General features: G+C 40.7%; 1 protein-coding gene across 8 annotated transcripts in view; it reads right to left on the reverse strand.

Moving 5' to 3' along the window:
* The window catches only part of LOC149750504 (uncharacterized), an 81,812-nt gene that overhangs the window by 45,024 nt on the left and 12,025 nt on the right, over positions 1–24,763 (reverse strand). For 3 of the 8 annotated variants that reach the window (XR_016392920.1, XR_016392919.1, XR_016392916.1), the window contains exon 2: positions 1,174–24,175. The exons of 3 other annotated variants lie outside the window; for them this stretch is intronic. The gene's annotated coding sequence lies outside the window, so the exon portion shown is untranslated. The remainder of the gene's footprint in view (positions 1–1,173; positions 24,176–24,763) is intronic. 2 more of the 8 variants (XR_016392921.1, XR_016392918.1) reach the window with 1 other exon arrangement.

The raw sequence follows: 24,763 nt of genomic DNA on the forward strand, positions 1-24,763 counted from the left end.
AAAAATGGCTCTTAAGGAGTGCTCCCCACATGTAAAGTACTGTGTTCAGGCAGGGTACTGACACCTCGCAACACCCGCTGAAGTGGGTGGGACCTATGGTCATCTTCACTGTACAGCCTAGGAAACTGGGACCTAGAGGAGGCTAAGTACCTTGCCAGAGGCCACACGCCGAGCCAGGATGTAAACTTGGAAAACCTGGTCCTGTTTTAGATACGTCATTGATTGCTCCAGTCCTGGAGTCAAGTGGACAAAGGGTCATTGCCCAAGAATGATTCAAACCTGTAAAAATGTTAGGATGGCCATGCCCAAAATGAGCGAAGTCTGGGGGGAGGCGGGGAGAAAAGAAAGACAACCAAAGAGATTTTTCCAAGCAAAGACGATGGGAAAGATAGAAAAGGTAAGATGCACACTTCCCAAACTGAAGGCAGAGCTATTGCACCTACTATTTGGGAATTGGAGGATCACTATATTAGAAAGGAAAGCTTCCGAACGCCAGGAGCCAGAGGGAGACACCAAGTTCATTCATTTCAACCTCCGCCCCCCATTTAAAAGATGGGAAGCCAAAGCCAAGAAAGGTTAAATAACTTGTTCAAGATGGCCCAACTGAAGAGTATTCCTGCCTTCAGACTCCACTCCAGGGTTCCTTTCCCCCAACTAACTCCCTGGGCCTGCTGGTGAGAAGTGAAAGGCCAAATAACTTTAAAAAAAAAAAAAAAAGCAATCCAGGACACATAGAAGATCCTGACCTCAGAGCCTCTCTAGAGAAATCTTTGGGGATCCCCAAAGACTAAGGAAAGGAGATAGAGTTTTGTTTTGTTTTTTTTCAAATAGGGTAGATCCAGGAAACTAAACCATAGAAAGATTCCTGTCCAAGCCATAAAGGAGTTTTAGCAGATTTTTGCAAACACTACACACTAATAATTCACTAAGAGTATCACGTCAAGTTAACTTTATATACGGTGTTTGACAGAGTTCTTGGTGAGCAGGAAAAGTCTGGTCCACTTAAGGTGTCAAGATTTAGGCAAGCTACGTGGCAGTCTGATACCTGGAGTTGAAAATGGCAAAATATGGGCTGGATTCAGCTCAAACATAACCTTCTCAAGACACCTTCGCCAGCCCCACCGCAGACCTGGAAACCCCACCCTCTCCACTCTCAGAGGTCTGTACACTCACCCTGTGAGCAAAGGTGACATCTTCCTGTGGCTTGTTTACCTGGTTGAAACCCCTAAGTGGTCTGTGAGTTGATGGATCCAAGGCCCCTGCACACGGGAGAATCCGGAGAAGTATCAGTCCAATGAATGAATTCGTACTTCTGTTTACAGAGCCATGATCTATTGAGCGCCTGCAGTGTGTCAGGCATTGTGCTAAGTACCCAGTGTGCCTTGCTTAACAAGACACACAAGGTCCCTGCCCTCAGGGAACTTAAGAGTCTTGTGGGAGGGATAGGCATAAAGCAAATAATTATACAAATAATTATCAGAGTTACTAAGGGAAAGTACCAGATGCTTCGTGAGGGTGCACTTCTCTGAGGAATGACATTTAAGCTAAGAATCAAGATAGGAACTAGCAAATTAAAAGATAAGGGGAGGAACATTTCTAGAAGAAAAAAAGAGCCCTTTCCCTCTATCCCCCATAAAATCCCCAAAGTAGGAAGATGCAGGGTGCTTTCAGAGAACTGAAAAAAAGGCCTGTGGGGCTGGAATAAGGAAGAGTGCACCCCAGTAAGGAGACAGGGCCAAGCATGAGGGGCAGGCAGGTCCCATTGAAGATTCCTGCCCAGAGAGCAAAGAGGCATGTCACTGAAGGGCTTACAGCAGGGGAGCAACATGATCAGACAGGCTTTTTTAAAAGACCACTCTGGCTGTGTGTGCAGAATAAACTGGAGGGGAAAGTTGGAAGGAGACCAGCTAGGAGGCTCCTGCAGTAATCCTGGCCAGTTTTGAAAGGACAGACAAATTGACAAGAGCACTGTTCTGAGGAGTCACCATTATATAACAATAACCCAAGAGTTCATTCAAGCTTGGGCAACAACTTGAAGGAAGATCTTCATCACACAGGGCCACAATATCTCCTTAGCTCCACTCCATCCATCCCTTCCAACATCTTTATCTTGACGGGAATAAGGTCAGAAGGGAAACTAGCAAAGCTGCTAGTACATAAATCTAGGAGGAATGGCTATGAACTACTATTTGACTCTCTTGTAGGCTCAGGGAAAGAGAAGGTTCATAAAGATGAAAACTATAAGGTCTCCATTCTCAAGGAGCTCTCAGGAGGCTAGTAGGGATATCTGAGCAAAACAAATATTAATACAAGGCCAACTGAGATGAGGGCTATAATGATGCTATAAACGAAGTTGTATGGGGACTTCCCTGGTGGTCCAGCAGTTAAGACTCCACGCTTCCACTGCAGGGGGCACGGGTTCGATCCCTGGTCAGGGAACTAAGATTCTCACATGCCACACAGTGCGGCCGGAAAAAAAAAAAAAAGAAAGAAAGGAAAAAGAAAAAGTTGTATGAACACACACTGGCAATAAAAAGTTAATTCTGGCAGGGAAGTAAGGGAAGTTTTTTCCCAAAATTTACTTTTGACTTTGGCCTTCAGGGCTGAGTAACATTTTGAGGGGTTGGAGGAGGGCAGGGAGGGGGGTATTCCTGGGAGCAGGAAAAACCTGCAAGAACAGAGAGGAGCAAGTTTGCTAGAGCCCAGGGGCAAGGCAGGCCCCAATCCACGTTCTAAAAAATCAGGATTAGCATGAACTTGCGGTTTACAATGCCCTTCCACATATACTGTCTAATTTGATCTCACATCCACACCGAGGTCAGTAGGACTGGTTGTGATTGACATCTGAGAATACTGACGCTCCACTGACCCAACCATATGGGATAGAGCCAGCAGTCACAGCCAAGTGTTCCGGCCCCATGCATGAGCCTTGTTCCACTCTTAACCAATAAGACCAGATAAAACCAACAGTGCAACATTTAATAGAAAGAAAAATAAAGACCACAATAAATTTTTATAAAATTTCAGAAATGCAAGGTGACCACAAACTCAACACATGCTCACAAATACTACGCTTCAGCCAATACAAGCTTCTTTAAGATACATATATCATTAAGAAATTATTTAATAATGGCCCTTCTATGACCATGAAGTCAGAGAGCCCTCACTTTGATTTCCAGCGCTTGCACTTACGAGCTGTATGGCCATGGAGTGGAAATTACTTCCCTCTTAAGTGCAGTTCCCCCGTCTTCAAATTGGAGTACTAAACCCATCCTGTAAGGATTATTGGGAGACTGAATGGGAAAATGCAGGTAATGAGGCTGGCACGAAGCCTGGCACATTCTGTTAATGTTGGCCTTTATTAACTCTCATTACAGCTCTCTCCCAAGGTCGGAACACATTTGAGACACCTCACTCAACTTCTGGTTCCACATTCTGTGAGAGATAGTGAAAATTTATAGAATGTTTGGGAAGGGTTATCAGCAGAGAAGGTTTGAGAGGGCACTACCCTTGCAAGTATGGACACCTAAAGCCTGAGTTCTTGTCCCAGTTTAGCCACTACCTAGCTCTGTGATCTTAGGCAAGTCACAACTTAACCTGTGACTCAGATCTTACCTGTAAAATGATGAAGTTTAAGATATAAATTCTAATTGACTTCTAAAGTCCCATTCACGTCCAAAAGTCCTTAAATTTTATAAATCCTGCCTTACGAGGACCTTTTAAAGGAAGTAGATTTTCCAAAAGAAGAGAGAAGAAGCTGCATGATAGTTTTTAAAATAATAAAAGCAGTCACATAAAAGAAGAGCACACTTAGTGTGTTTTAGAAGAAATAATGAGAAAAGTACGACCAGTAGGAGAGAGGCTCAAAAGCAAGCAGCTTTTGGCTTAGGCTAAGGAGAAAGGAACTTTCCAACAATAAAAATTATTCAATAATGGACATGTGATCATTCAAGACTGGAGATCCTCAACGGCAGAACAATATTGCATTCACCTTGCACTCTCGTCACCTAGCCCAGTAAGAGGCACAAAGGAAACCCTTAAGAAAGGATGGATGGATGGGATGGGTAGATGGGAGGGTAGGTGGGTGGGTGGATGGGCGGGTAGATGAGTGAATAGGTGGGTGGATGGATGGGAGGAACGGAAGGAAGGAGGGGATGAAAGAGGAAAGAAGGAGCTGCCTTAAGAGGTAGTGAACTTCCCCTTGCTGGGTGTGTTCCAGCAGAGCTGGATGACCATCTATCTGTAAGGGGGGCTGCAGAATAGATTTCTATCACGTGTAGGAGGTTCCACTGAAGGTCTATGTGATATTTACTTCCTCACTTTTCTCCCCACTAACTCATCCTACATATTTTTGTCAGATTCATCTTCCTAAAAGACAGTTCTGTTGATGTCACCCTCCTACTCAAAAAATTTACTGGCTCCCCATTGCTTATTCAGTTAGGTCCACAATCCTGATATCTGAGGGCTTCGTTTGACTTTGCCTTAAGGACTTCTACTCATTTTTCAAAACCCAACTTGGATATATCCTCCGTCAAGAAAATGACCACTCTTCACCTTTCCCCCACAGTTTATCTGAATCGTGTCATTGTTGTATACTATTGCACACAATTATAATGCATTTGGCGACAGTTCTCTTCTATGAGGCTGTGACGCTCCTGTGTGGAAGAGGAATCTTTACCTCTGTACTCCAACAAATAGCACAGAACCTGCCTTTCAGCAGTTATTCAATAATAGCAAAATAGGAATTATTTATCTGAAACCAGGAATTCTGTTAAATTCAAGATATGCAATATCTTCCCTGGATCTTTATAACAACTCTATTGGCCCCATTAAATAAACAGGGAAGTGGAGACTGAAGGGAAGATAAATAATTTGCACAAGACACAAAGCAAATAGATGGCAGGGGCTAGATTCAAACCTGGTACTGCACGCCCTAAATTCCTGGATAGGAACCACTCTACAGTGCTGCTTTCTGGGCAGCAAGACCATCCATGACAGCCCAAACATGTTATCCACTTACTCATTCAACAAGCATTTACTGAGCCATTAGGGGACAGGTTCTCTAGGTAGAGGTCCTGCCCTCAAGAAGCTTACAGTTCAATGTGTGAAACAGACAAATCAACAATTATGGTGCAGTGCAATAATGCTATCAGAGAGGTATGTACAAAAAGAAAAACATGTCAATCAAATTGGGAAGACAGGAAATATTAATTATAGCAATGATTTCCAATTAACAAGCACCCACTGCATGCTAAACAAGGGTGCTGAAAATCATATCACAAGGCTTTACAAATAAATAAGCTGTGGCCCAGCAAGGTTACAGTGCATTTAGCGTTGAGACAATAGTTTCTGGTGTCCAAGTGCCATTGTTCTACCCTCAGTACTGTTACTTTCTAGCTGTGTGCCCTTCAGCAAGTTACTCACGCTTTTTGCCCCTTAGCTCCGCCATCTGTAAAATGGGAAGAATAGTAGTTCCTATCTCAGAGGGATGCTGTAGTGTTCAAAGACTAAACCTATGCAAGGCACTAAAAATGCCTCCTGGTATATAGCGTTACATAAATTTCACTTATTATTACATAACTGACCAAGAGCATTGCACGTAAATGTCTGATGCCAGTACTCATATCCATTTCACACAAAGCCTTCCTCCAGAATGCACCTAAGACAAGGTGATGCTTGAGCTGGGCTTTGAAAGGCAAATGAAGGGATAAGAGCAGGGAAGGGTACGATCAGCTTTGGGGACAGCCAACATTCCACAATGCCTTATTGCTGCACTACTGCTCATTCTTTTCTCTGCCTGTCCTTCTCCAACAACCTTGACCCACTGAAATCCTATCCATCAGCCAACAAAGCCATCATATTAGACTTCTTCGATGAATGTGCCCCTGATCACCTTCCCATGCACTTGGTTGATACCTCTCTGGTCAGGGTTAGTCTTATGTATGCGGTTGTATTTATACACTTTCATCTACACAAGTATGCACACACATGTATGCATATAAACAGAAATCTTCAAGGCTTCCAGAATGCCTCACATTCATGGAGCAGGTACTTTATAAAGCCCCACAGATAATGTTCTCAGCTCCAGTTCAGAGATATTTGTTATACTAATTACCATTCCAGAGCTGAATTTAGAAACTACCCCCAAACTGCAGACAGCTCCACTGTAAACAATATTCCCTAATCATCCTAACTCATCATGAATATCTCACTGATGGGGGAGGTAAACTGTGATTTATTATTTAAAACTGCGACTCCATCTAAATAGTTTAAAAAATGGACAAGGAGAACTTGAAACTAAAGAAACTTCTCTCAAATACACATTTATCTGAAATTGTCACATTTGCTTTCTTGGCTTCCTTGTAAACTGGGGTGGAAAAAAGCAGGAAGGAATTTTATATTAAAAATTATCAGAAGCATAATAAAAATTTCCTAATGACAGCCTATGTCAAATGTTTTATTTTAAAGACTGAAGGAATTTTATTTTTCTCATGGCCAACTTTCTCACCGCTGTGGCCTCTCCCGCTGCGGAGCACAGGCTCCGGACGCGCAGGCCCAGCGGCCATGGCTCACGGGCCCAGCCGTTCCGCGGCACGTGGGATCCTCCCGGACCGGGGCACGAACCCGCGTCCCCCGCATCGGCAGGCGGACTCCCAACCACTGCGCCACCAGGGAAGCCCCTCATGGCCAACTTTTGATCAAACACCTCAAGAATGCAATCAAACCAAAGTATAACAGCAGGTCAGAGGGAAAGTGCAACAAAAATGGTGAAACTGTGTAGTTAATGGATGAAATGGACAAATATGAATGTCATCTCTTTTCCCTCTTCCAGTCTAATTATAGGAGTAGGCAGATTTGTGGTCACAATATAGTCAAAATAACAAAAGAAGTAGAAAGTTCAAGAAGATCCAAAATTAGATAATCAGCTCTCCTTCAAAGAATTAACTTGGCCTCTCAGCATTGATTAATCTCTATTTATTACAGTTCTCCTTATTTAAAAAAAAATCATGGGCTTAAAAATACTTAGAAAATTTAAATTTTTTTTTTTTTGCTTTGGGTTTGGCTTTTTTTTTTAAGGCATTAGCTTATTTTTAACAACTTCAGTTTAAGCAAAAGGGAGGATAAAAGTACATTTTGATGCAAAATAAGACATATTGAGGGCTCTCCAAAGGAGAAAGACTGGGGGGGATGGAATATTGACCAAGGTTAAAAATAAAAAGGCCTAACAGGAAGGCAAGTCTACCAAACTAAGTTATTTTTTCCTCCTAACAGTCTAAAATTAGATACCTCAGCAATGCTTGCTGTCTTTAGGTAAAAACGATATCACAAACCTCCCTTTTTAACACCACTGAAGTATTTTAGTTCCCCAACTTCTTGACAGCTAACTTCACAGCTAACCAGAACTAGAGAATTTAAGTCTAATAAAATGTCACAGCCAACCTAATGAAATCTCATCTCTTATTTGAAGTATCCAATCTATAAACCCAAAGCTGTGGACAAACACCCCAAAAGTAATTTTAGGCTACAAAAATGCCTCAGCTTTCTATCTCCCAAAGATACATTGTTAGTAAAACAATGGAATCAGCATTTTTCTCCCCTTTTTGCACAGCCTAAAGCCTGGTTCTCAGGCAGTAACAGGATATTTGGAAGATTTCCTTCCCTTGGGGATCTCTGACACCCATGGCGGTGCAGCAGCAGACCCAGATTCAAAGGCTGAATCCAAATTCTATTCTAACATGAAGGGGTTAAAGGTGACCCCCAAGATCTATGCTTTTCATCTCCACTGCTCTCTGAGCAGCAGCCAGAGTGATCCCATTAAACCTAAGTCAGATACTGTCAGTCCTGTCCTCAAAACTCTCCCTTCACCTTCCCTATCAGAGTAAAACCAAAGCCCTACCATTGGCCTCCAGGCCACTACATATTCTGGCCCCTGTGCCCTCACCTCCTGCCCTTCCCTTTGCTACCTACTCCACACTGGTCTCTCTCTGCACTGGCTGTCCACACCCCTGCCACCTGGAATGCTCCTCCCCCAAATATCTGCATGGCTAACCCTGTCACCGTCAGATATTTGATTAAATGTATCCCTTCCAATTAGATTCATTTAAAATCACATGGCTGGTCTTCCCTGGTGGCGCAGTGGTTAAGAATCCGCCTGCCAGTGCAAGGGACAAGGTTCAAGCCCCGGTCCGGGAAGATCCCACATGCCACGAAGCAACTAAGCCCGTGCACCACAACTACTGAGCCTGCGCTCTAGAGCCCTCGAGCCACAGCTACTGAGCCCGCGTGCCACAACTACTGAAGCCCGTGCACCTAGAGCCCGTGCTCCGCAACAAGAGAAGCCACCGCAATGAGAAGCCCGCGCACCGCAACGAACAGTAGCCCCCGCTCACCGCAACTAGAGAAAGCCCATGTGCAGCAACGAAGACCCAATGCAGCCAAAAATAAATAAATTGTAAAATCACATGGCCTTTAAGCTCTATTTTTTTTTCTTTTTTCCATGGTACATCACTTTCCAACAAATGATACAATTGACTTATTGTTTCTTATTTATTGTCTGTTTCCCCCAGCTGGAGTAAACACTCCTTGAGGGCAGGGATTTGCCTGTGTTGTTCAGTGATGTATCTCGTGAGCCTAGTATGTAGTAGGTCTTCAATAAATATTTGCAGAATGAATGAATAAGATCTTTTCTTGTTCTTACTTCTTACGATTCCATGAGGTATCCAGTACTTCCTGCTTGGTAAGCTGGTAACCAGTTATTTCCCCACAGAAGCCAACCCATGAGACTGAGTCAAAAACATTGGATTAATTGCACCATGTATTGAGAATTTGCCATGGGCCTGATACCTTTTTTTACATGTATTTTTCTCATTTAATCGTCACCAAAAGCCAGTTAGAAAGACATTCCGTTCCTCCCTATTGTCTTAAAGAGCCTAAGGAAATTCAGGCTCAGAAAGATTAAGTAACCGAAGACCATGCTGCTATGAGAGCCTCTGCTGGCCTTTCTACAGACCCAGGACAGTCTGACACCCCATCCTCCCTCCTTCATTTTAAGATGGATTCACTTCTTCAATAGCACCAGATAACAGTGAGACCCCATGGACGTGTTATAGAAAGAATCCAGAGTGCAGTTAATTACACAGAGAAAACCTGGACTAAAAAAAAAATGCAATAAAATTTTGTGAAAGAAACTGTACTTTTATAATAAAACAGTCACTCCTATGAAATCATTCTGTTACTGTTACAATCAAACCAACAGTAACAGAAAAAGTAAGGGAGATGGCATGACCTACTAACTTCAGCACTGGTCTCCCTGAAGACTTGTTGTGTGACCAGGATGAACTGACCCCTTCACTAAGCCTCAACTAACTGGCGTGAAGCCACCCAGCCTATGTACTGCCTGCAGATTTTGAAACACGATGACAAAAATCCATCTGCAGAATGAATGAATTTACAAAAGAAAAGCACTCTGTAAGTTCAATTATCTCCTGATCACCATTTCTGAGGTTGGTAGTAGTCGTTTGAGAGCCATTACCCAAGCCCAACAGAGCAAAACCTACGTCAACTCAGGCAGCTAAGTCCAGCAGCCCCCAGACAGTGGCAGAAATAGAGTAACTCTAACGGAGGCTCTTTTCTCTGAATCATCTCAGTGGTGGACCAAAGTCTTAGTTGCCACCAAGCCACAAAGGAGACAGGGTCCATAAGCAAAAGTTTCTGTTAGGGTCAGCTTCTTTTCAGGCAGAGGAGGAAACAGTCCAAACCCACTTCTATGGCTCAGTGTAGGCTGTGAGGTTAGGCAAGGCCGGAATGTCCTCCCCAAGCTACTGTCACCACCTTAACCAACTTCTGAACTACAGACATTGGGAGGAATGGGGAGAAAGACCAACCGAGGGTTCTGCTGATTCCCACACACAGAGCATGACAATGTTTTGTCCCCAGCCAGACCTGGCCTTATTCCAACACAGTTCATTAGACCTTCTACACAGATTCGCCTGGTGGCTTCTCAGACATTCCATAAGAAAATATCTGCTTTCACCTTTCCCTAGATGCGAGGTGGCAACCTCAGTGACTAGGGACAGAAGTAAAAGGAGGATCTAGCAGACGCTGATGTTGGAAATTGTCTCATCCACATGAAATGTCTGAAACTTCAACGTATCCTATGGATAACTGAAGTTTTTCTTTCACTTGACAATTCCAAATTGTGAGCTCAAATATCTAAAATTAGGTTACACATATAAATGCCAAGAACTCCTTTAGTGATAACTGTTAAAAATCCCAAATTTAAAATGCCTGCTTAAACTGTTTTAATCAAGATGGCAATCCTTAAGTCTTAATTTTTGAAGTCTCTTATTTGCAGACATTTTTACTTTATTAGTAATGTAAAATAAACACGCCTTCCCTAGAAAAAAAAATTTAATTAAAAGCCTTCACAAGTATTCCACAACTACTCTGAGAGCTGTCTTGACGCATGGATGTCTTTGGGGGAGGGGAGTACTTAGGCTCTAACTGTACTTGAAAAATAGCATTGTCGCTATGGAAGCAGCTCAAAATTTTGGCTGTTTTTTCTTACGCTAGCAAAGGCCATATTCTTTACATGCAACTCTTCTTTTCACTGCAAAGGGCTTTGACAGTAATCCACCTAGTTTGTAGCAAGCCCTGCCTTGCCTAGGCAGTCACCCTTCCCTCTTACTGTTCAAGCACCACTCTTTTAGCTGAGCCACAAACATGCAGGTACAGTACAGATGAACCGGAATATGAGCATTCACCAGCAAAAGAAAAAGGTGACTTTCATTCATCAATCATTCGTTCCTTGGAGGAATCACAGACAAGGCCTATTCAGGTTCCTGTCACTGGTGAAACTGGCCTAACTTCCAACCATTCCTTGGGTCTTTTTGGACCCATCACTGGCAACTTGTCAATCAAAATGGAGTAAGCGTGACCAAGTTTTGTTTTAAAACAAATGCTTCAAAAATGTTACATTTAAGAGTATCAGCCTTTTGGAGTGGTCACCTTTAGAAACTAGTATTTCTTCCAGTGACATGACGAAGAGGGTTGCTCAAATATGTTTTGAACTCCCATTTCAATAGCTCAGTGACAGTACACTGTCATTCTCTGAAGATGTCTTTGGGACGCAATCAACAGGCATTCCGAGCCACGCTTGTCAAATAAGGTAGGTTATCATGTTGAGTAATACTGTTTTTCATAAAAATGAGGTGTGACCGTAAAAGTGATAAAACTGGTTTTCTTATGAGGATCATAACTAGACTCTGAAGGCAAATACAAAAAATAAAAAGAGTTCAAATCGTGTTAGTTGATAGATATTCTTGTTTTTAAGCAGTGGCAAGATCTTTGGAATTAGTACAAAATCACCAAAGCTACTTTGAAGACAGTGTTTCCCATTTGGACACACATATGTGAGTATATATAATAAGTTAAATTAAATGATTAATTTCTGCCAACTGCCTCCAAATTTAACATTTTGATTATTTTCCCAAAACTTAATTTTTTTCCCACTATCTTTCTCATAAGTTAAAATCATTCACTGACAGAAAAAAAAATTAAAGTATATGATTCTTTCAAGGAACAAGTGGATTGAATGAATAAAGAAAAGTCTTATTTAGCATCTTAGAATTGAAATGGCTCTAGAAAGCATTCACCCAAAAGATACTTACTGAGCAAATACTACCAAAGAGAGAGATGTTCAGTTTTCCGGGAATAACCATCTAGAACTCCTTTCAGTAAATCCTCTCTTAAGGAAGATGATTTTGCTGCTGTGAGTTTGTCCCTGGCATTATTTTTGGCCTGGGACTATTATTTCCATGTTATCCAAGTTGTTTTCAATAAGTGAAAGGGAGCAGGGCTTCTTATTATATTCATGAGCAGAAGACTCAGGAAGGATCTACTTACTCTGTTATGATACTGAGGAAGTTTCCCCTGCGATGGTGAGATCAACACTTCTATCCTAGGGCAGGTCGGGTGGTACCATCAATATTAAAACCCCTATTCCTGATCAATTCACCTTCTTGAAATAATTAGTGCTCCAGGAATAAGATGAATTCCAAATCTGTTTGCACATTCAAATCAATTGGCAGAGAGTAGGCTTGTTTTCTAGATTCCTGGAAGTAGGGTGCTGCTGTAACAAACACCCAAAAATGTACATAATGGCTTTCTAATTTTATTTATCTTTGCTCTACAATGCCTCTGATAATTTCTCCACTCTTCTATTTCATTTTTAAAAGCTTTTCAAAATCTACTAAATTGATTTCATGACGCATTAATGGGGCACCTCCCATGGTTTGAAAAACAATGATCTACACCAGGTGTTTCTGACAGTGTAACCCACAGACCACTTCCATCAGAACAGAACATGAAAAAAAAAAAATTTCTGGGCTCCATCCCATACCTACTGCAACAGATTATCTGTTGTTAAAGCCCAGGACCTGTCATTTTCATAAGCTTTCTAGGTGATTCTGATGTGCAATGAAATTTAGAAACTCATCTAGACCCCAATCCAGTCATGAGTTATAAGGCCAATAGGTCCAAAGAGGCTTCATGATTTTTCAAGGTCACATTGCTAATTAGTAGTGGAGCCAACAGTGGGGATCCTTGTCTGCTGTATTCCTGGGTAGTGTTCTTTACGTACATAAAGACCACTCATGCCCATCTGTGATCCAGTGTCCCACAACTTTACTCGATGGTCACGTTCACTGCTGTATCTCCAATGCCTAGCACAGTGCCAGGTGTGGGTGGAGATAAGGAAGAACCACAGAAATGTATGTCATATCATTTTGAAAATTAAAGTTCAAAGAACACAAGAGTGCAAAATCACACATATGGCCAATCCAACAACCAGCACATTGTTTAATAAGTACTGATCCTCATCAGATGCGCCTCTGACTTACAAAACAAATTATCTCCAAAACTGAAAACTGAAATAATGGAGGCAACAGTGCTATGCTTTCCCTCCACAGAAGAAGAAAACTTTACATAAATGATTCAACAGTGGCCAAAAGAAGCAAAAAAATTAGTAATGAGAAGCATCACTTTTACTTCCTAAATCACAAAACTTACAAATGGTTTTCTCAGATTTTAACAAAGGAACAGTATCAACAAAAAGCAAGTCAATCTAGCACACTAAAGCTATATGTAAGAGAATAAAAATAGACCATGGAATTGGAAGGTTTACTGCCAAATCCATGGTTTGGTTAGGCTTTGTGATTTTGCCTTTCTAAAATCAAATTTTCCATCTGAAGGGCTCCTCCAGTTAGTTCAGGTTTACATGGGTCAAGCTTTAGTCACGGCCACAGGAATACCTATGGCATGACCAGCGATCTCCGAGGATTCCACCAAGTAATGTTTGCTCCCTCTTCCAAAAACAGCCCAAGGATGGTTTTCGCAGAGTCTAAAATCAAATTAATCCAATATGCATTTATTGAGCAACTATTAACTTCTGGGTCTAGTGTTAGGCTTTTGGAGAGTGGGAGGAGATACAACCAGACTCTGCAGCTCTCAGGTCACATATTCTATTACAAAGATTTCCCAGTGTCTGCATAAGTGTAAGGTTATTATTAATAATCACTCAAGCAGGTACACAATGGCCAACGGATTTACCTGGAGGAAAGAAGGAAGCAGCTGCAATGTGCACACAAGGGGACCTTTTTTTTCCTGGGAAATATTCAAATGTGAGGCCGAGTGACCTTCCCTTGCCCTTCCTCTCTTTCCTTTCAACTTCTCTGTCAAACTATAGGTGAAAAAAGAGGTTTGAAGATGTCCCCACCACACATACACTCATACACACAGGCCATATTTCAAGGGCAGAGAGAATTCTTCACAAGGCTCTAGGGATCAGGGCAAAGCTGACACACACTCTCACTTCATTTCCTGCGTCCCTCTCCAAGATTCCCTGCAGTCTTCTCTGTAAACTCGTGGTCGGTGAGACAGCCAACACTAGCTACAGACTCAATGACTCCAGTTACTGAGCGTTTTTCAGAAACATACTTTTCTGATAACTCAGGTCTGACCAGAACTCCTTCAGGGACTTACTGGCAAGCTCTGCAACTGGTCAAAACCACAAAGAGGGCTTCCCTGGTGGCGCAGTGGTTGAGAGTCCGCCTGCCAATGCAGGGGACACGGGTTCGTGCCCCGGTCTGGGAAGATCCCACATGCCGCAGAGCGGCTGGGCCCGTGAGCCATGGCTGCTGAGCCTGCGCGTCCGGAGCCTGTGCTCCGCAACGGGAGAGGCCACAACAGTGAGAGGCCCGCGTACCGCAAAAACAACAACAACAACAAAAAACCCACAGAGAAATATCCTACAGATTTCAAAGGCTTTTATGAACCTAAAAAGAAAATCAACGCTGGCATCATTTAAGACGTTCAGACAGGACACCTATCCTGACTAAAGCAGTGACTCACACTCCCTTACTTTGGTCATCATTAATACTGTGAGATTTAGCTCAAATAAATTCGACAACTGACTATAAGTACACTGTATAATTTTTATCAGGATGTGAGAATGAGCCTCACCTCTCTGGAGTCTGATGACAAATAGGGTTTTAAAAATCTCTCGGCACACAATATTGTCATACACATACCTACATGCACATCACAACATGCACGAAGCCACAATCATTCCTTCCCTTGAAGAATCTGAGAAATGACTCATGGTGGACGTTGCAGGGTCACCCCTGCTAACACAATCCCACCAGAGAGATAACAGGGAAACAACAGAGATTATATTTCTTTCATTTGCTCTCGGGGGTTTTAGGATAACTGTATCCTGAGGGGAAATCCTTCTAGATGTGTAAAACATGATGCCTTACCATTGCTCCCTGCCTCCAGTAATCAAAGAATTATTTCTAAAAAAGGCTCAGGAAGAAATCTGGATTTTCCCAAGCAAAGATAATCTGTCATCATGCAGTTGTCCATTAACAAGGGGGAATTTCTTCTATATGAGAAGCAGCGACAGTTGCATTTGGGCAAAGAAATGACATGTTTTTATTTTATAACTGAATCTTGTAACTGATGATGTTTCTTCCTCTCCTATGGTTACAGGGAAACTCAGGGCTAGACTTGCAGACTACCTGTAACGTAATTAGGCAGAGCCTTCCAGAACGCATTTCTGGATTTTAACTCTCTTCTGATGTCATCTGTTTAATCCCTATGCCACTGTTGTTCTGGTTTCTTTATCTTTATTAACGTGTTTCTTTAAGAAACAGATAAATGAGTACCTGAGCATTATTTACCCCTCATGAGGCTTCCTCTAAGTGTTCACCACCTGTGAGGATGTTCCCAGGCATGGAGACGTGTTCACATTACCCTGAGTCTATAATTTATATTGTATCTTCAAGCACACATTCCTTACACAGGAAGACCCGCTGCTGGCCTGCTGACAATCCCTAGGGATGATACCCTCACGGGTAACTGTGGGTTGTCTGCTATCTTCATTTGAGTGGTAATTAAACCTGGCTACATCGTTTCCTAAGAACATCCTTGTTTTACCTGACAGGAATTGAAAAACAGGGGTTAGGTAAGTAAAATAACTAAAATAAAAACACAGAAATAGGGCTTCCCTGGTGGTGCAGTGGTTGAGAGTCCGCCTGCCGATGCAGGGTTCGTGCCCCGGTCCGGGAAGATCCCACATGCCGTAGAGCGGCTGGGCCCGTGAGCCATGGCCGCTGAGCCTGCGCGTCCGGAGCCTGTGCTCCGCAATGGGAGAGGCCACAACAGTGAGAGGCCCGCGTACCGCAAAAAAAAAAAAAAATCACTGTAATTCATTTTAATTTATGGAAATATATTCACTTGGAAAAGGACTGGCTTTCAATGTTGTTTCAACACTGCACACCAAATCACAGGTTGAATCTAAGATATTTCTTGTGCTATTACAAATTTGGTCAAAATCAGTCAACATGTTCAAAAGTTATGACTAAAGTATGAAATCCAAGATATCCACCTGAAAAAATCCTTAATCTTAGTATAACCCTTCCTCCCAAGACAAATTCTAATGTCCTGAAACATTTTTAACTATCCGGACACAGGCATAGTTATCAGGACACTGCTTCCAAAGCCATATTTCCTAGATAAACAAACTATTCACAGACCTTTTATCTATTACAGTTCTTTTTTTCCTTTTGCTGACCAGAACAATAAATTCTTTAAAAAGAAGAATTTTGAAGCATATTATTTATTTATCATTTTAAAATTTAAGAACGGACGCTTTATTTCTATTATATTAAAAAAATAAATTTCCTACTGTCCCTACACTTTCTTCACCATAGTCTATCACTTTTATTTCTCGTAAGTTTGCCAATTTTTTATACTTTATCCTTATTCTGCTATAAGTCTTTCCCTTCCATTATACAAATTTATATAAATGGTTTGATCCTCTTCTGTTGATAGCTAACTCTGCAGTGCTGCTTGAGAAAGGGCATAAATAAGAATAAAGCCAACTGAGAGTATAGTTTAGAACAGTAAAATATTACTCAGAAACCCACAGAGAAGGGAAATGAAACAATGAATACTCAGAGCCCCTGGAGTCACCATAACATTTAATTCAATTCCGCATGTATTTCTCGAGGCCTGCAGTTAACCAGGCAACGTGTTAGGTAGACAGTCAGCTTACAGATTTGTGGTGGGCCAGGTGGACTGAAACCCTCACTCTGCAGAGTGATTAATGGGTCTGTAAAGAGCTGTTAATTCATGACTAAGAGAGTTATTTTACTTTGTTATAGATCACTTTCTTGCTCTTTCTGTTTTTATTCACCAAAATCCATTACGAATTCCTTTATTCCAATAGAAGACCTGAAAAATCTATCTGCAGTCATTTCCTGCAGTCCTCCCATCCCCCATCTCAAGCCCACATTGCACACCCCACATACACTCCATTACTACCTCATTTCATTTACTTCTTCCCCAATACTGGGAGGTAATTTCTTTCTACAAAGGCTGAAGATCAGAATCAATTCCAACACAAGAGCCCACTCACTGAAAAGTACAAAGAGAGCAGCTTCCTGATCCCTCAGCTGTAACTCACCTGGACCAAGGAGAAACTACAGTAAGTAGTTTACCCAACTGCTGGCCTGAGGTCATCCCTACACTACAAACACCAATGGAAACTTTCTTTGAAAATTGAGTAAGAATGAAAAAAAAAGTGCTGAATAGATGGAAACTACCCATATTTCACCTTCTCAACTGAAATAACTCTTGGTAGTCTAGTACTGAAAGAACACTGACATTCAAACCCATTAGTTCACTGTGAGAATAGCCCTGTGACTAAGAAACAGACTTTGTTCTAAAATTTTCTGGTGGGTCATTGTCAGAATTAAATAAAAGGATCCCAATTCACCATTTTTGTTATGCATGAGACTTCATCAGATTGGGATGCAAGAGAAAAGGTGGTGAAATCTGACCACAACAGCTTTTTCAAAGGTCATACTATCCCCAAAGGATGGTTAAAGCCTTCAGGGGAATGTGCCTTCACATTCTATCTATTTAGCAGTTCAGTGACTATTCCTATTTCTAAGCGCTTATCAGGGATTTCTCATTCCTCACAAATACCTAACATAGACAAAACATTTTAACCTATAGCTGAATTTAGCAAAGCTCCGGGTCCTAGCAAGTGACCCAAATAATAACCCTTTGTTGAGCTGGATTCAAGATAATGAATAATGAATTTTAAAAATCAAGGTAATAAAAAGCCCAGTAGAGTAGTGTTTTCTCACCAATACAATGGTTCCCACTGTTGAGACACAGAAGTCTCTTTGGGGGCAGGGTTTTGCCAAGAAGCACAAACCCTCCACACCCAGGGCTTCTGCTGCTGTAGAATAAATTCACTCACCTTCTCTGTTCATTCAGCTGTCTGTCTAGTTGATGAAAAGTAATGTTTCAGTTCAGGCTTTATGTTTGATTTGGAAATAAACTACCACCAACAAAAATAAACCATTCCTGACTGTGATGTTACAATATTAGTATACATTTTCCAGTTTTAATAGAGCAATTCTAATGTATTACCAAGTGCATCGAGTTATCTACCTACTCAGCAAGGAAATAATGAATTGCTATGATTTCGATTTAGGACATGTTTCTCATTCTTAGCTGCCCCATCTCAGTATTAATATCATTGAGTTATTAATTCTCCAACTGCTCTTTCTTGTGTTGACAAGAAACAAAGGTAGAGCCAGTCTAGTAAAAAGTGAAAACAAGAACTCTGACTTCTTGTGGCCCACTTGATGGTTTCTAAAACCCTGATAATGGAAGGTTACGGCTCCTTTCCTCACCTGATACCCGTTAGCTCGTCTGCTATGGAATCCCTGTGCCCATGCAGTACAAAAACCAGACCCTGAGTCCTCTTCATCATGACGGTCTTATCATGACTTATCAGTGCAAGGAAGACACAGAACTTTTTATTTTAGACTTCTTTACACTGGATAAAAAAGATAAATGGCCATGTCAAATACAATGTTCATTGGGCATCATGAATGATTTGCTAGAGACCTGGTATACTTCCTTAAATGCCCCAGTCCTACCTCCCACCCTAAAAAAAAATGGCAATATACTTCAAAGGTAAGAGGTTTATTAGAGCTATCAAAATAACCCAAGATGATGTATTTTATTTACTTCAGAGAGAAAACGGTGTTTGTCGATTTCTGAACTACTGTGCATGCGTTTGTTTAGCAGATGCATTCATGGCACTAAGTGGAGGTGGCAGAGCACAGGATGTGACCCGTGGGGAAAGTTCTGTTCAGCTTAGAAAGAAAATCTTACCTGAGAGGTTATCTGAGTTTTTCATATTAAATGTTACCAAATGTAGCTGTAGTCATTCAATTATGGGAAATACCATTTAGGTACCTATTTAATTTTTGCGCACTCATTTTTAGACGTGTAAAATGTTACAGCCACTGTTAGTTCCACATCAAAGACTCAATTCCATAGAGAAATGGGGGTGAGGGGGGCAGTGTAGAAAGGAGGAAAAACCCCACTTAATCTCACGAATGCATCCAAATTTAGACCACAGCCTCTCAGAGTTTCTCTTACTCTTTCACATGCAAGCAGCTGGCCCATTAAAGCACAATGTAACAGAGTGAGAGGCTCAAGTCCTTCCGGAAGAGTCCTTTAAAGGAGCAATCAGGAAAATACAGTCTGAATGTGTTTCTGTAAATTACAAGGTTATCTTCAGGCTAGGTGGGCAAGCAGTGCTATCTGAACTGAATTTCCCTCATAATTCTGACCCTCTTTGCCACTTAACAAATAACCTGCTACAAGTTCTAATAGAAATGCTATTTTCCAAAGAACAACACTTGATCATAAACACCACTGCTCTTTTTATTCTCTTCCAAGGCCATTTCTCCCTCACCCTCACTCTAATGCCACCTTTGTAACTGACAACATCTAAGATCCAAAGAAGAGCCCTCAAAAATCATTATTATAGGATCTAACCAAGTACTAGAAAACCAGTATAAATCTCACAGGCATTTCATTTTCTGGTTATACTCATTTTACTTCCTTCCTAATCATAGGGGTTTATTTAATTTTATTTGATTCCTTTTTAACTTTGTTAGCCTTAGATATTATGCTTTTTAAAAAGTGAAATATCAAAACACACGCAAGGGATTTTATCTTCACACAGAATACCGTATAGCTCTCATTTGAGATTATACAAAGGGCAAGTCTATTTCTTGACATTAAAACCTAAAGCAAACTTGATGCAAGTTCAAATATAATGAAAATAGAAGAAAGATACAAGGATGGCTTCAGTATCACTATAAAAACCATCCTCCTAAGGCTCAGAAAGGCACATACACATCCACAGATCACAAGATGTGATGGGGATTCACCATCTTCACTTGTACACTGACCTTCTCATTTTTATTAAAAAAATGGTTTTTACCACATACGTTCCCTTGAAACAGCGAGTCTAATAGCCCCCAGAGAAAGAGGCTGTGTACATTTAGAAGCTACTGTCATCTCCAAAGTGAACGCACAGTAATCTAAAGAGGAATGTGCCATTGGACAGAGATTCCAAATAGCTCTGCATTTAATTTCTACATAACTTTAGGAAGTCACAAATCCTGAGTAAGCCAGGTTACCTAGCAACCAAATGCTCATTTGAATGCTCCTTCCCACCCTATCCCCTTCATCAGCTGTGTTCTCTCCTGAAAATACCAGTGGAAAGAAGGGGTAGGAATGGGGGAACTTTGAAGCTAAAACATGATGTAACTTCAAAGCATAATAACAATTATTAGTGCTGGGTCTGATAATAATATGCCAAATAACGACTCAGATAAAAGACCAGGAATAAGTTTCATTTGTTGATATCACAATTTGGGATACGTAAGGTAATTCTTGAAGAACCAAGAATAAAAAAAGGTTTTAAAATTTTGACAAGCTGGAGAAAGAGATACATACAATCTTAATGCCAGAAGGGGAAATGGGCTGCAAAGGTTTTGCACAGGCATGGTCAAGAGAGGTTTTAGGGTTCAGGCTAATCTTGGGGATGGAAAATTAGGAAAAGCTTCAAATCAGAAAACCAGCAGAAACCCTGGCAGGTCTCCCACTGCCCAGCCAATCAAATTCTTTAAGGCCACCAAGTGGATAAGAGGACCAACCTATCACACAGAGGGGTAGAGAGCAACTGCTTAATGCTATTGAAGACAGCAAACTTAAAACTGATGTTAAAAATTCACAGAGGGCTTCCCTGGTGGCGCAGTGGTTGAGAGTCCGCCTGCCGATGCAGGGGACACGGGTTCGTGCCCCGGGCTGGGAAGATCCCACATGCCGCGGGGCGGCTGGGCCCGTGCGCCATAGCCGCTGAGCCTGTGCGTCCGGAGCCTGTGCTCCGCAACGGGAGAGGCCACAGCAGTGAGAGGCCGGCGTACCTCAAAAAAAAAAAAAAAAAAATTCACAGACATTGTGAAGAACTGCCACACTAGAATCAGGGATTTCCTTCTCCGAAATGCTAAGGCTAGAAATACGAACTTTCTGGGACAGGCCTCCACTGAGCAAAGGATAGATCAGTTCCTGAAGTTCTTAAAAAGATATTTTGGAATATAAACTGGGAACATGGGATTTGGGGTCAGACAAGCTTTCATGAAAATCCCATCATGTATTTCCTGTGTTGACTTTCTGACTTGCCCTGTGTGGCTTCACATGGGACTATTATCTAGATTACATGAGTTAATGTACGTGTTGCATCTGGTGTATAGCATATGCTTCATAAATGTTTGCTATTTATGATGCTGTCCCTTCAAAAATATTCTCTCTGAATAAAGTTTAAAACTGGCCATGATTATATTTTGCAAAAATGGTACCCAAAATAATTGCCTGGTACCAAAAAAAAACTGCTTCAGTGTCAAAGAACCCATGCCTCTACCTATAGTTGTACCTGGTGATGTGACAGTCACTTGTGTGTGTATAACACACAGTAACATATTTCTTGCTGCCCGACCGAGACACTAAAAGCAAATCTGTCTTCAACTGTTATTCCAGCCAATTAAAAAGTCATTGTCCCTAAATGAGACATGGTGAGAGCCAAGTGTTTCACATCTAACAGAAGTTTTGGTTGAGCATAAATTTAATTATTTGAGTTTTGGTTAGCCTACTCCTGAGTCTGGATTTTTGTTGTTGTTTTGCTATGAAATAATCACATAACACATGCACAATATAATGTATATTTTTAAAAATGCCTATGTAGCTACCTAAAGAACCTTACAAGCACCTTGGAAGTTCTCTGTGTAGCCCTTCCTAATCACACCCTCCCCTTTGCCCCCAGAAGTAACTACTATCTTCCTGCATTTTATGTTAATAGTTCCCTTGCTTTTCTTTAGTCTTCCCATACATGAATCAATCCTTAAACAATGTATTGCTTTGGTTTAGCACTTTTTTTGAATTTTACATAAATGGAATCACACTGTATTATTCTTCTACCTTGCCTCTCCACTCATTGTGTGCTTGTGAGATTCATCCTTATGGATACACACAGTTGTAGGTTACTCCCACGACTATTTACCATAAATGTACCACAATTTCTTTATTCAGTATACTGCTGATTGACATATAGGTTGTTTCCAGTGTTTTGCTGTTATGAATAGGGTTACTATGAGCATTCTTGCACATGTGTAAGTTTCTCTAAGGCACTGCCTCCTAACCTTTTTCACCATCCAATTTATATAGAAAATGATAATATTAGAATGGCAAACTGAAGTTATTAGACAAAACTGCTCCCACTCCAGGCTTGGATCTGCTCTGCTACCTTGCTCTGCTACGCTGAAGGCTAATGGGGTCAGGGGACCATCTCACAAGGCATTCCAAATGTCTTTCAAAAATCATATACTAATTTATATTGTCATCACCATTGTATGTATATTCCCTTTGCTCCACATTCTTGCCCAATGCTTGATGTTGACAGACATTTACCAATCTACTAGGTATGAAATGGTATCTCAACATGGTTTTAATGTTAAAACGTATTTATACTGCCTCTATGATTAAAACTGTAGGGTACTGGAACATGAAGTGACAAACCAATAGAAGAGAATAGAAAATGCAGAAATATAGCTAATTAATTACTCATAGCAATTAACTATAGGATAGGGGCACATCCCAAATCAGTGGGGAAAAGATGAACCTTTTAATAAGTAAGTGGTTTGTGATTTCCAAATAGCCATGTTAAAAAAAAAAAAAGAGAGAGAGAAAATTGGGTCCATTCCCCAGACCATACAGCAAAATAAATTCCAATGGTCACAGATTTAAATGTTAATTGATAAAACCACACAAGTGCTAAAAGAAAATATGAGTGACTATCCTATACTGTGCTGTCCAAAATGAGAGTCATTACCCATACATGGCTACCAAGTACCTGAAATGTGGCTAGGAACTGAATTTGAAGTTTTAATTTATTTTAAATAATTTAAATTGAAATTAAAAAACTGACACTCAACTCAGTTATTAGAAAACTTCTACGTACACTTAGAACAACTTGGTTATGTGAATTTACTTTTTCAACTGTAAATTTTATAGTCTAAATACAGATTAAGTATTTACAACGAAAATTTAGTGACCACACTGAGATGTGCTAAGTATAAAATACACATCAGGGCTTCCCTGGTGGTGCAGTGGTTGAGAGTCTGCCTGCCGATGCAGGGGACACGGGTTCGTGCCCCGGTCCGGGAGGATCCCACATGCCACGGAGCGGCTGGGCCCATGAGCCACGGCCGCTGAGCCTGCGCGTCCGGAGCCTGTGCTCCGCAACGGAAGAGGCCGCAACAGTGAGAGGCCCGCGTACCGCAAAAAAAAATAAAATAAAATAAAAATAAATAAATAAAATACACATCAGTTCTCAAAAATTTAGCATAAAAAATGTAAAATATCTCATTAGTAATTAAAAATGCTGATTACTTGTTGAAATAATATTTTTGATATATTGGGTTAAATAAAATATGTTATTAATTTCACCTCTTTCTACTTCTTTTATTGTGGCTGTTAAAAATTTACATATGTGGTTCCTATTATGTTTTTATTGGATAGTGCTGCTCTACAATCTAGAAGAAAAGTTTTTCCACATCCTGATTCAAATCCAAGAGGCAATAAAGAAAAAGACTGATGTAACTGACTAAATCAAGGAAAAACAATTTACACTAAAAAAACCATAATCAGAGGAAAAAGACAAATGATAAACCAGAGAAAAATTGTCAAATGTTAGGGATAATATCCCTAGTATATAATATTCCTAATACATAAAAAGCTTCATAAAATAAAGGGGAAAAAAAGACCTAAAATCCTATAACAATCGGCAAAAAATATGAAAAGGCAGTTCACAGAAAGAGAAATGCAAGTGGCCCCAAAACATATGAAAAAGAACTCAAGCTAGCTCATAATAAAAGAAATGCAAATTATAATTACACTAAAGTATCATTTAAATGGCAATGACCCAAAGGTTTTTACAACATGTCTACTGGTAAGACTGTGGAGTAAGAAGGCACTCTCATTACCTCTGGTGGGAATGCAAAATTGTGTAGCACCCACAGAAGGGACTTCGGCAATATTGAACAAAACTGCAAATCTATTCATCCTTTGACCCAGCAATCCCACTTCTAGGGATCTATCTAAAGATAAACGGGCAAGAATACGTACATAAATATTCACAAGGCTATTCACTGCAGCACTGTTCATTCAGCTGTCCATTGAGCTATGGAAAAATAATGTTTCCGTTCAGGCTTTATGTCTGATTTGCAAATAAAACCCCACCACCAAAAACAAATCATTCCCAATACAATGTAAGAGCAAAAGACTGAAAATAACTATATATCCAAATGAACAAAGTTTGGTTTATTTACACAGTGGAGTCTCTGAAGTTGTAAAAGGCACTAAGGAATGTTCATATATGGCTTCTGAGTGATCTCTGAAAAACACCATTAAGTGCAAAAGGCAAAGTGCGTAACTATAGTAATGCAACCTTTTTTCTAAAAGGGAAAAATAGAGATGTTTGCTTACATTAAATAGAAACAATATGCACATATGTATATATACATATGTCACACATACACCATGTATATACAAAAACATATCCATACACAAACATACGTATATATCCGTATCTCAGTAGCTAGATATACATACTTATATATTTTTCTAACTTTGTCCACTTGAACAGACCTAGGAATAATGACCAGCCCAGAGGCAATGAAAACTACTAACACCCGTATTGTGGTATCTAAATACCATTTACCAATAAAAAGATCTGGGACAGGAAAAGTACTAGATCAGCCTGAAATAC

This window comes from Delphinapterus leucas, chromosome 1 (assembly GCF_059928025.1).
Source record: "Delphinapterus leucas isolate spDelLeu-1000000601 "Yukka" chromosome 1, BTC_Dleu_Yukka2, whole genome shotgun sequence".
In the NCBI taxonomy this organism is placed as follows: domain Eukaryota; kingdom Metazoa; phylum Chordata; class Mammalia; order Artiodactyla; family Monodontidae; genus Delphinapterus; species Delphinapterus leucas.